The 13352-nt window shown below is 50.0% G+C and overlaps 1 protein-coding gene across 4 annotated transcripts in view; it reads right to left on the reverse strand.

Moving 5' to 3' along the window:
• The window catches only part of LOC139415803 (LIM domain containing preferred translocation partner in lipoma), a 469906-nt gene that overhangs the window by 156182 nt on the left and 300372 nt on the right, over positions 1–13352 (reverse strand). The window lies entirely within an intron of this gene.

Here is a 13352-nt window from a genome sequence, read left to right on the forward strand (position 1 = left end):
TGGCAATGTTAACACATGTTTCCCATGCCAATAAAGCCCTTGAATTGAATTGAATTGAATTGAGACAGACATAGAGAGAGACAGAGAGAGAGAGACACAGAGAGAGAGAGAGAGAGAGAGACAGAGACAGAGAGAGAGACAGAAATAATGAGAGAGAGACAGAGAGAGACCGAGAGAGAGAGAGAAAGAGAGAGACAGAGAGAGAAACAGAGAGAGAGAGAGAGAGAGAGAAAGGGAGAGATAGAAAGAGAGCGAGAGAGAGAGAGAAAGAGAGCGAGAGAGAGAGAGACAGAGAGAGAGACAGAGAGAGAGACAGAGAGAGAGAGAGAGACGGAGAGAGAGAGAGAGAGAGAGAGACAGAGAGTCAGAGAGCCCCATTCTGATTAATCTAGTTAATTACTAGCCCTGGGGGTTTTGACGAGGAGTAGCTCCTCTCCTCTGCTCACCCTCTTCCACCCTCTTGGTCCTTCCTTCCTAAAGAAGAAGAGCCTTGAAATGTAATCAGATTCATTGTAATTACAGAGCTCCTGTGATCTAGGACTTGGCCCTCCGAACCCTCGCTATCCATTACACTACAAAGCATCCCCGTAGTGCCATTTGGGACACAACCATATATACAGCACTCTACTACAGTACAGTATATTATCTACTACAGTACAGTATATTATCTACTACAGTACAGTATATTATCTACTACAGTACAGTATATTATCTACTACAGTACAGTATATTATCTACTACAGTACAGTATATTATCTACTACAGTACAGTATATTATCTACTACAGAACAGTATATTATCTACTACAGTACAGTATATTATCTACTACAGTACAGTATATTATCTACTACAGTACAGTATATTATCTACTACAGTACAGTATATTATCTACTACAGAACAGTATATTATCTACTACAGTACAGTATATTATCTACTACAGTACAGTATATTATCTACTACAGTACAGTATATTATCTACTACAGTACAGTATATTATCTACTACAGTACAGTATTTTATCTACTACAATACAGTATTTTATCTACTACAATACAGTATATTATCTACTACAGTACAGTATATTATCTACTACAGTACAGAACAGTATATTATCTACTACAGTATATTATCTACTACAGTACAGAACAGTATATTATCTACTACAGTACAGTATATTTCTACTACAGTACAGTATATTATCTACTACAGTACAGTATGTTATCTAGTACAGTACAGTATATTATCTACTACAGAACAGTATATTATCTACTACAGTACAGTATATTATCTACTACAGTACAGTATATTATCTACTACAGTACAGTATGTTATCTACTACAGTACAGTATATTATCTACTACAGAACAGTATATTATCTACTACAGTACAGTATATTATCTACTACAGTACAGTATATTAGAGGTTTCTGTATGGAGCAGAGTGAAGGACAGTGGGAAGCTAGAGGTCTCTGTATGGAGCAGAGTGAAGGACAGTGGGAAGCTATAGGAATCTGTATGGAGGAGAGTGAAGGACAGTGGGAAGCTAGAGGTCTCTGCATGGAGCAGAGTGAAGGACAGTGGGAAGCTAGAGGTCTCTGTATGGAGGAGAGTGAAGGACAGTGGGAAGCTAGAGGTCTCTGTATGGAGCAGAGTGAAGGACAATGGGCAGGCCGTCAGTGGGAAGCTAGAGGTCTCTGTATGGAGCAGAGTGAAGGACAGTGGGAAGCTAGAGGTCTCTGTATGGAGCAGAGTGAAGGACAGTGGGAAGCTAGAGGACTCTGTATGGCAGCAGAGTGAAGGACAGTGGGAAGCTAGAGGACTCTGCATGGCAGCAGAGTGAAGGACAGTGGGCAGGACGTCAGTGGGAAGCTAGAGGACTCTGTATGGCAGCAGAGTGAAGGACAGTGGGAAGCTAGAGGTCTCTGTATGGCAGCAGAGTGAAAGACAGTGGGAAGCTAGAGGTCTCTGTATGGCAGCAGAGTGAAGGACAGTGGGAAGCTAGAGGTCTCTGTATGGAGCAGAGTGAAGGACAGTGGGAAGCTGGAGGACTCTGTATGGCAGCAGAGTGAAATACAGTGGGAAGCTAGAGGACTCTGTATGGAGCAGAGTGAAGGACAGTGGGAAGCTAGAGGACTCTGTATGGAGCAGAGTGAAGGACAGTGGGAAGCTAGAGGACTCTGTATGGCAGCAGAGCAGAGTGAAAGACAGTAGGAAGCTAGAGGACTCTGTATGGAGCAGAATGAAGGACAGTGGGAAGCTAGAGGACTCTGTATGGAGCAGAGTGAAGGACAGTGGGAAGCTAGAGGTCTCTGTATGGAGCAGAGTGAAGGACAGTGGGCTGGCCGTCAGTGGGAAGCTAGAGGACTCTGTATGGAGCAGAGTGAAGAACAGTGGGAAGCTAGAGGTCTCTGTATGGAGCAGAGTGAAGGACAGTGGGCAGGCCGTCAGTGGGAAGCTAGAGGACTCTGTATGGAGCAGAGTGAAGGACAGTGGGAAGCTAGAGGACTCTGTATGGAGCAGAGTGAAGGACAGTGGGAAGCTAGAGGACTCTGTATGGAGCAGAGTGAAGGACAGTGGGAAGCTAGAGGACTCTGTATGGAGCAGAGTGAAGGACAGTGGGAAGCTAGAGGTCTCTGTATGGAGTAGAGTGAAGGACAGTGGGCAGGCCGTCAGTGGGAAGCTAGAGGACTCTGTATGGAGCAGAGTGAAGGACAGTGGGAAGCTAGAGGACTCTGTATGGAGCAGAGTGAAGGACAGTGGGAAGCTAGAGGTCTCTGTATGGAGCAGAGTGAAGGACAGTGGGAAGCTAGAGGTTTCTGTATGGAGCAGAGTGAAGGACAGTGGGAAGCTAGAGGTCTCTGTATGGAGTAGAGTGAAGGACAGTGGGCAGGCCGTCAGTGGGAAGCTAGAGGACTCTGTATGGAGCAGAGTGAAGGACAGTGGGAAGCTAGAGGACTCTGTATGGAGCAGAGTGAAGGACAGTGGGAAGCTAGAGGTCTCTGTATGGAGCAGAGTGAAGGACAGTGGGAAGCTAGAGGTTTCTGTATGGAGCAGAGTGAAGGACAGTGGGAAGCTAGAGGTCTCTGTATGGAGCAGAGTGAAGGACAGTGGGCTGGCCATCAGTGGGAAGCTAGAGGACTCTGTATGGAGCAGAGTGAAGGACAGTGGGAAGCTAGAGGACTCTGTATGGAGCAGAGTGAAGGACAGTGGGAAGCTAGAGGTCTCTGTATGGAGCAGAGTGAAGGACAGTGGGCAGGCCGTCAGTGGGAAGCTAGAGGACTCTGTATGGAGCAGAGTGAAGGACAGTGGGAAGCTAGAGGACTCTGTATGGAGCAGAGTGAAGGACAGTGGGAAGCTAGAGGACTCTGTATGGAGCAGAGTGAAGGACAGTGGGAAGCTAGAGGACTCTGTATGGAGCAGAGTGAAGGACAGTGGGAAGCTAGAGGTCTCTGTATGGAGTAGAGTGAAGGACAGTGGGCAGGCCGTCAGTGGGAAGCTAGAGGACTCTGTATGGAGCAGAGTGAAGGACAGTGGGAAGCTAGAGGACTCTGTATGGAGCAGAGTGAAGGACAGTGGGAAGCTAGAGGTCTCTGTATGGAGCAGAGTGAAGGACAGTGGGAAGCTAGAGGTTTCTGTATGGAGCAGAGTGAAGGACAGTGGGAAGCTAGAGGTCTCTGTATGGAGTAGAGTGAAGGACAGTGGGCAGGCCGTCAGTGGGAAGCTAGAGGACTCTGTATGGAGCAGAGTGAAGGACAGTGGGAAGCTAGAGGACTCTGTATGGAGCAGAGTGAAGGACAGTGGGAAGCTAGAGGTCTCTGTATGGAGCAGAGTGAAGGACAGTGGGAAGCTAGAGGTTTCTGTATGGAGCAGAGTGAAGGACAGTGGGAAGCTAGAGGTCTCTGTATGGAGCAGAGTGAAGGACAGTGGGCTGGCCATCAGTGGGAAGCTAGAGGACTCTGTATGGAGCAGAGTGAAGGACAGTGGGAAGCTAGAGGACTCTGTATGGAGCAGAGTGAAGGACAGTGGGAAGCTAGAGGTCTCTGTATGGAGCAGAGTGAAGGACAGTGGGCAGGCCGTCAGTGGGAAGCTAGAGGACTCTGTATGGAGCAGAGTGAAGGACAGTGGGAAGCTAGAGGACTCTGCATGGAGCAGAGTGAAGGATAGTGGGAAGCTAGAGGTCTCTGTATGGAGGAGAGTGAAGGACAGTGGGAAGCTAGAGGTCTCTGTATGGAGCAGAGTGAAGGACAGTGGGAATCTAGAGGTCTCTGTATGGAGCAGAGTGAAGGACAGTGGGAAGCTAGAGGTCTCTGTATGGCAGCAGAGTGAAGGACAGTGGGAAGCTAGAGGTCTCTGTATGGAGCAGAGTGAAGGACAGTGGGCTGGCCATCAGTGGGAAGCTAGAGGTCTCTGTATGGCAGCAGAGTGAAAGACAGTGGGAAGCTAGAGGTCTCTGTATGGCAGCAGAGTGAAGGACAGTGGGAAGCTAGAGGTCTCTGTATGGAGCAGAGTGAAGAACAGTGGGCTGGCCATCGGTGGGAAGCTAGAGGACTCTGTATGAAGCAGAGTGAAGGACAGTGGGAAGCTAGAGGACTCTGTATGGAGCAGAGTGAAGGACAGTGGGAAGCTAGAGGACTCTGTATGGAGCAGAGTGAAGGACAGTGGGAAGCTAGAGGTCTCTGTATGGAGCAGAGTGAAGGACAGTGGGCAGGCCGTCAGTGGGAAGCTAGAGGTCTCTGTATGGAGGAGAGTGAAGGACAGTGGGAAGCTAGAGGTCTCTGTATGGAGCAGAGTGAAGGACAGTGGGAATCTAGAGGTCTCTGTATGGAGCAGAGTGAAGGACAGTGGGAAGCTAGAGGTCTCTGTATGGCAGCAGAGTGAAGGACAGTGGGAAGCTAGAGGTCTCTGTATGGAGCAGAGTGAAGGACAGTGGGCTGGCCATCAGTGGGAAGCTAGAGGACTCTGTATGGCAGCAGAGTGAAGGACAGTGGGAAGCTAGAGGACTCTGTATGGCAGCATGGGGCTGGCTGTCCTTCTATACCTTTTATAATGAGTCCCATAGTTCATATACTATAGTTCAACCTAGTTCATGCTAACTTTCACTCCTCTCACCCTCCTTCCCTCTTCTCTCCCACCTCTCCCTCCCTCCCCCTCCCCCTCCTCACCCTCCTCTCCCCTTACCCTCCTTCCCTCCTCTCTCCCTCCTCTCTCCCACCCACCCCTCCCTCCCCCTCACCCTTCTTCCATCCTACCTCTCCTCTCCCTCCCTCACCCTCCGCTCTCCCACCTCTCCCTCCCGCCCCCTCACCCTTCTTCCAACTCTCTCCCACCTCTTCGTCCCTTCCTCTTTCCATCTCCTCTACTCCGCTAATTCACCCATTATCTTGTTTAAATGTTAGATCTCCTCCCTCACCTCCTCCCTTCGCTCCCCCTCCTCTCCGTTAGCCCTCCTCCTTCACCTCCTCCCTTCGCTACACCTCCCCTCCTCCCTCCTCCCTCCCTCTGTGCTGACTGTAAGCCACAGAGGCAGACGTTACCACATCACTTATGACCCAGTTAGCGACTCGTCTCCCTCTCTCCTCCTTCTAGTCGTTCGCCCCGGGCCCACGAACCTTAGTTTGCAAACAGCGGCAAGTGTGTGTGTATACATGGTACAGAGTTAGAACAACGGGTTCCGAAGGGGTTCTTCGGCTGCACCCATAGAATAACACTTTTTGGTTCCAGGTAGAACCCTTTGGGGTTCCATCTAGAACCTTCTGTGGAAAGGGTTTTACTTTGAACCAAAAATAGTTCTACCTGGAACCAATACGAGGTCTTTAAAGGGTTGTCCTATGGGGACAGGTTCTAGACAGGTTCTAGGCATCACAGAGCCGACCAGGACACACACACACACACACACACACACGAATGCACACACAAATGCACGCGCACACACACGCACAGACATGCCCACATACACAGACACGCATGCACAAACACCCACGCACAAATGCACACACACACACACACACACACGCACACACGCACACGCACACACACACACACACACACAAAACACACTTAAAGTGACTGGGCCAGCCTGCTTAAACCAGCCAGGGGATCTGCCTATGACATAACCTGTTTGTCTTTACCCTGTGTTAGAGGAGAGTAACCTGGGATTATAGATACATAGAAAACACCTCCACACAACATGGGATTATAGATACATAGAAAACACCTCCACACAACATGGGATTATAGATACATAGAAAACACCTCCACACAACATGGGATTATAGATACATAGAAAACACCTCCACACAACATGGGATTATAGATACATAGAAAACACCTCCACACAACATGGGATTATAGAAACATAGAAAACACCTCCACACAACATGGGATTATAGATACATAGAAAACACCTCCACACAACATGGGATTATAGATGTGGACCATAGAGAATGAGTGGCTTAGGCTGTGGGGGTAGAGATTTACTGGGCATGACTGAGGCCAAGGGCAGAGGTGGGAGATGAGAGAAGGAGGATAACATACAGAGGATAACATACAGCCAGGGGCCTGGAGAAGAGAGGTACCAGGGGGGCAGAGGGGAAGAGAGAGCCAGGGGCCTGGAGAAGAGAGGTACCAGGGGGGCAGAGGGAAACATAGAGCCAGGGGCCTGGAGAAGAGAGGTACCAGGGGGGCAGAGGGGAACAGAGAGCCAGGGGCCTGGAGAAGAGAGGTACCAGGGGGCAGAGGGGAACATTGAGCCAGGGGCCTGGAGAAGAGAGGTGCCAGGGGGGAAGAGGGGAACAGAGAGCCAGGGGCCTGGAGAAGAGAGGTACCAGGGGGCAGAGGGGAACATAGAGCCAGGGGCCTGGAGAAGAGAGGTACCAGGGGGGCAGAGGGGAACAGAGAGCCAGGGGCCTGGAGAAGAGAGGTGCCAGGGGGGAAAAGGGGAACATAGAGCCAGGGGCCTGGAGAAGAGAGGTACCAGGGGGCAGAGGGGAACATAGAGCCAGGGGCCTGGAGAAGAGAGGTACCATATACTATGGAGACCAGGGGGGAGAGAACAGGGGGAGACCAGGGGGGAGAGACCAGGGGGAGACCAGGGGGGTAGACCAGGGGGGGAGACCAGGGGGAGACCAGAGGGGATAGAACAGGGGGAGACCAGGGGGGAGAGAACAGGAGGAGACCAGCGGGATACCAGGGGGAGGAGAACAGGGGGGAGAGACCAGGGGGAGACCAGTGGGGAGTGAACAGGGGGGAGAGACCAGGGGGAGAGACCAGGGGGAGAACAGGGGGAGACCAGGGGGGAGAGAACAGGGGGAGACCAGGGGAGAGAGAACAGGGGGAGAACAGGGGGGGAGAACAGGGGGGAGAGAACAGGGGGGAGAGAACAGGGGGAGGCCAGGGGGAGAACAGGGGGAGAACAGGGGGAGAGAACAGGGGGAGACCAGGGGGAGAACAGGGGGAGACCAGGGGGGAGAGAACAGGGGGGAGAGAACAGGGGGAGAACAGGGGGAGATCAGGGGGGAGAGAACAGGGGGGAGAGAACAGGGGGAGACCAGGGGGGGAGAACAGGGGGGAGAGACCAGGGGGAGACCAGGGGGAAGAGAACAGGGGGGAGAGAACAGGGGGAGAACAGGGGGGAGAAAACAGGGGGAGACCAGGGGGGAGATACCAGGGGGAAACCAGGGGGGAGAGAACAGGGGGAGAGGCCAGGGGGGAGAGACCAGGTGGAGAACAGGGGGAGACCAAGGGGAGAGAACAGGTGTGGAGAGAACAGGTATGGAGAGTACAGGGGGGAGAGAACAGGGAGAGGCCAGGGGGGAGAGACCAGGTGGAGAACAGGGGGAGACCAGGGGGAGAGAACAGGTGTGGAGAGAACAGGGGGGAGAGAACAGGTTTGGAGAGAACAGGGGGGAGAGAACAGGGGGAGAGAACAGGTGTGGAGAGAACAGGGGGGAGAGAACAGGTATGGAGAGAACAGGGGGGAGAGAACAGGGGGAGACCAGGGGGGATAGGCCAGGGGGGAGACCAGTGGGTGAGACCAGGGGGTGTGGAGAGGGTCAGGAGAGGGTTTAACTGATTAAAGGAGAGAGGAGAGGAGCAGAACAGAGGGACACCATTCTCTATGGAAATAACTAATGAACAATGTCTAGTAGAACAAAAGACCATGATGAAAGATCAGGAAGGAGTTCATATGATTCAAATTCATTTAAATTCAACATGTTGAAGTTAGTGATTCTTCCCCCTCTCTGACCACCATCTCTGAGGGTTTAAATACGTGACTAGCCAAAGAAAAGACAAGGAAAAGCTTGAGCTGTCTGTCTATAACACAGAACAACAGAAGGAAATGCAAATCGGATGGTGAGAGAGAGAGAGAAACTCACACACACACACACACACACACACACACACACACACACACCCCATGCAGTTTTTGTAACTTTTGCAAAGTGACCATGGCACCTGTTTCTCAAAAGAAGACCTTCCTACCCACAATGCAAAGTGACCATGGGAAAGAATCTATAACATCAGAGTCACATCCTCTTTGTTATCGGACGGAGGAGACCTTTGCGCATTAAGAAATAGAGAGAGGTGGGGAGAGAGAGAGAGAGAGAGAGAGAGAGAGAGAGACAGAGAGAGAGAGAGAGAGAGACAGAGAGAGAGAGAGAGACAGAGAGACAGAGAGAGAGAGAGACAGAGAGAGAGAGACAGAGAGAGAGAGACAGAGTGACAGAGAGAGAGACAGAGAGAGAGAGAGAGAGAGAGAGACAGAGAGAGAGACAGAGAGAGACAGAGAGAGAGACAGAGAGAGAGAGAGAGACAGAGAGAGAGAGAGAGAGAGACAGAGAGAGACAGAGAGAGAGAGAGAGAGAGACAGAGAGAGAGAGAGACAGAGAGAGAGAGACAGAGAGAGAGAGACAGAGAGAGACAGAGAGAGAGAGAGAGAGAGAGAGAGAGAGAGAGAGAGACAGAGCGAGAGAGAGAGACAGAGAGAGAGAGAGAGAGAGAGAGAGACAGAGCGAGAGAGAGAGACAGAGAGAGAGAGAGAGAGAGAGAGAGAGAGACAGAGACAGAGACAGAGACAGAGAGAGAGAGAGAGAGAGAGAGAGAGAGAGAGAGAGAGAGAGAGAGAGAGAGAGAGAGAGAGAGAGAGTGAGGGATAGAGAGAGGGATAGAGAGATAGGGAGAGAGAGATAGGGAGAGAGAGATAGGGAGAGAGAGATAGGGAGAGAGATAGGGGAGAGAGAAAAATGGAGAGAGAGAGAGATGGAGAGAGAGATAGGGAGAGAGAGAGAGAAATGGAGAGAGAGAGAGAGAATTCTGAAGTCAAATCTCTACTGTTTACTGATGATCTGGTGCTTCTGTCCCCAAACAAGGAGGGCCTACAGCAGCACCTAGATCTTCTGCACAGATTCAGTCAGACCTGGGCACTGACAGTAAATCTCAGTAAGACCAAAATAATGGTGTTCCAAAAAAGGTCCAGTTGCCAGGACCACAAATACAAATTCCATCTAGACACTGTTGCCCTAGAGCACACAAAAACCTATACATACCGTGGCCTAAACATCAGCGCCAAAGGTAACTTCCACAAAGCTGTGAACGATCTGAGAGACAAGGCAAGAAGGGCCTTCTATGCCATCAAAAGAAACATACATTTCAACATACCAATTAGGATCTGGCTAAAAATACTTGAATCAGTCATAGAGCCCATTGCCCTTTATGCTTGTGAGGTCTGGGGTCCGCTCACCAACCAAGACTTCACAAAATGGGACAAACACCGAATTGAGACTCTGCATGCAGAACTCTGCAAAAATATCCTCTGTGTACAACGTAGAACACCACATAATGCACCCAGAGCTGAATTAGGCCGATACCCACTAATTATCAACATCCAGAAAAGAGACGTTAAATTCTACACTCACCTAAAAGGAAGTGATTCCCAAACCTTCCATAACAAAGCCATCACCTACAGAGAGATGAACCTGGAGAAGAGTCCCCTAAGCAAGCTGGTCCTGGGGCTCTGTTCACAAACACACCCCACAGAGCCCCAGGACAGCAACACAATTAGACCCAACCAAATCATGAGAAAACAAAAAGATAATTACTTGACACATTGGAAAGAATTAACAGAAAAACAGAGTAAACTAGAATGCTATTTGTCCCTAAACAGAGAGTACACAGTGGCAGAATACCTGACCACTGTGACTGACCCAAAATTAAGGAAAGCTTTGACTATGTACAGACTCAGTGAGCATTGCCTTGCTATTGAGAAAGGCCGCCGTAGGCAGACATGGCTCTCAAGAGAAGACAGGCTATGTGCGCACCGCCCACAAAATGAGGTGGAAACTGAGCTGCACTTCCTAACCTCCTGCCAAATGTATGACCATATTAGAGAGACAAATTTCCCTCAGATTACACAGATCCACAAAGAATTAGATAACAAATTCAAATTTGAAAAACTCCCATATCTACTGGGTGAAATACCACAGTGTGCCATCACAGCAGCAAGATTTGTGACCTGTTGCCACAAGAAAAGGGCAACCAGTGAAGAACAAACACCATTGTAAATACAACCCATATTTATGTTTATTTATTTTCCCTTTTGTACTTTAACTATTTGTACATTGTTAAAACACTGTATATAGACATAATATGACATTTGTAATGTCTTTATTGTTTTGAAACTTCTATATGTGTAATGTTTACTGTTAATTCTTATTGTTTATTTCACTTTGTATATGATCTACCTCACTTGCTTTGGCAATGTTAACACGTTTCCAATGGTAATATAACCCCTTGAATTGAATTGATGGAGAGAGAGAGAGAGAGAGAGAGAGAGAGAGAGAGAGAGAGAGAGAGAGAGGGGGAGAGAGAGAGAGAGATGGGGGGAGAGAGAGAGGGAGAGATATAGGGAGAGAGAGAGGGAGAGAGAGAGAGAGAGAGAGAGAGAGAGAGAGAGAGAGAGAGAGAGAGAAACTGGGATGGAGAGCGAGAGAAAGTACCTAAGGTTCCACAAACCCCTTTCCTTTACATTTCCTCTCGGTACCATATGCTTCAGAGGCTGTGACTCACAGGATCAACTTAGCTCCATTGGCGTGAGGCGAACGGAGTGTCCATTTAGCTTGCCCTACTTCCCTACTGCCCTACTGCTCTACTTCCCTACTGCCCTACTCCCCTACTGCTCTACTTCCCTACTGCCCTACTGCCCTACTTCCCTACTGCTCTACTTCCCTACTCCCCTACTGCCCTACATCCCTACTGCCCTACTGCCCTACTTCCCTACTGCCCTACTTCCCTACTGCTCTACTTCCCTACTGCCCTACTGCCCTACATCCCTACTGCCCTACTGCCCTACATCCCTACTGCCCTACTTCCCTACTGCCCTACTTCCCTACTTCCCTACTGCCCTACTTCCCTACTGCTCTACTTCCCTACTGCCCTACTTCCCTACTGCCCTACTTCCCTACTGCCCTACTCCCCTACTGCCCTACTTCCCTACTGCCCTACATCCCTACTGCCCTACTGCCCTACTGCCCTACTTCCCTACTGCCCTACTTCCCTACTGCTCTACTTTCCTACTGCCCTACTTCCCTACTGCCCTACTTCCCTACTGCTCTACTCCCCTACTGCCCTACTCCCCTACTGCTCTACTTCCCTACTGCCCTACTTCCCTACTTCCCTACTGCTCTACTTCCCTACTGCTCTACTGCCCTACTGCTCTACTTCCCTACTGCCCTACTCCCCTACTGTCCTACTTCCCTACTGCCCTACTTCCCTACTGCCCTACTTCCCTACTGCTCTACTTCCCTACTGCCCTACTTCCCTACTGCTCTACTTCTCTACTGCTCTACTTCCCTACTGCCCTACTCCCCTACTGCTCAACTTCCCTACTGCTCTACTTCCCTACTGCCCTACTCCCCTACTGCCCTACTGCCCTACTTCCCTACTGCCCTACTGTCCTACTGTCCTACTGTCCTACTGTCCTACTTCCCTACTGCCCTACTGTCCTACTGTCCTACTGTCCTACTGCCCTACTGTATTATCACCTGGGTGTGTGCATGGGAATGGATTTGGATAGTTAGGCAATCTAACATACTAGATGATGAATGATTGATACTGTCAAACTAGTAGGTGACTATCTGACCCAAATGAAAAGGTAGGGCCTCAACCCTCTAACGTGGTGTAGGAGATTGACTCATAGGAAAAGGTAGGGCCTCAACCCTCTAACATGGTGTAGGAGATTGACCCATAGGAAAAGGTAGGGCCGCAACCCTCTAACGTGGTGTAGGAGATTGACCCATAGGAAAAGGTAGGGCCTCAACCCTCTAACGTGGTGTAGGAGATTGGCCCATAGGAAAAGGTAGGGCCTCAACCCTCTAACGTGGTGTAGGAGATTGACCCATAGGAAAAGGTAGGGCCTCAACCCTCTAACGTGGTGTAGGAGATTGACCCATAGGAAAAGGTAGGGCCTCAACCCTCTAACGTGGTGTAGGAGATTGACCCAAATGAAAAGGTAGGGCCGCAACCCTCTAACGTGGTGTAGGAGATTGACCCATAGGAAAAGGTAGGGCCTCAACCCTCTAACGTGGTGTAGGAGATTGACCCATAGGAAAAGGTAGGGCCTCAACCCTCTAACGTGGTGTAGGAGATTGACCCATAGGAAAAGGTAGGGCCTCAACCCTCTAACGTGGTGTAGGAGATTGACCCATAGGAAAAGGTAGGGCCTCAACCCTCTAACATGGTGTAGGAGATTGACCCAAATGAAAAGGTAGGGCCGCAACCCTCTAACGTGGTGTAGGAGATTGACCCATAGGAAAAGGTAGGGCCTCAACCCTCTAACGTGGTGTAGGAGATTGACCCAAATGAAAAGGTAGGGCCGCAACCCTCTAACGTGGTGTAGGAGATTGACCCATAGGAAAAGGTAGGGCCGCAACCCTCTAGCGTGGTGTAAGAGATTGACCCATAGGAAAAGGTAGGTCCGCAACCCTCTAACGTGGTGTAGGAGATTGACCCATAGGAAAAGGTAGGGCCTCAACCCTCTAACGTGGTGTATGAGATTGACCCATAGGAAAAGGTAGGGCTGCAACCCTCTCGCGTGGTGTAGGAGATTGACCCAAATGAAAAGGTAGGGCCGCAACCCTCTAACGTGGTGTATGAGATTGACCCATAGGAAAAGGTAGGGCCGCAACCCTCTAGCGTGGTGTAGGAGATTGACCCAAATGAAAAGGTAGGGCCTCAACCCTCTAACGTGGTGTATGAGATTGACCCATAGGAAAAGGTAGGGCCTCAACCCTCTAACATGGTGTAGGAGATTGACCCAAATGAAAAGGTAGGGCCGCAACCCTCTAACGTGGTGTATGA

The sequence above is a fragment of the Oncorhynchus clarkii genome, chromosome 1 (assembly GCF_045791955.1).
Source record: "Oncorhynchus clarkii lewisi isolate Uvic-CL-2024 chromosome 1, UVic_Ocla_1.0, whole genome shotgun sequence".
Lineage (NCBI taxonomy): Eukaryota > Metazoa > Chordata > Actinopteri > Salmoniformes > Salmonidae > Oncorhynchus > Oncorhynchus clarkii.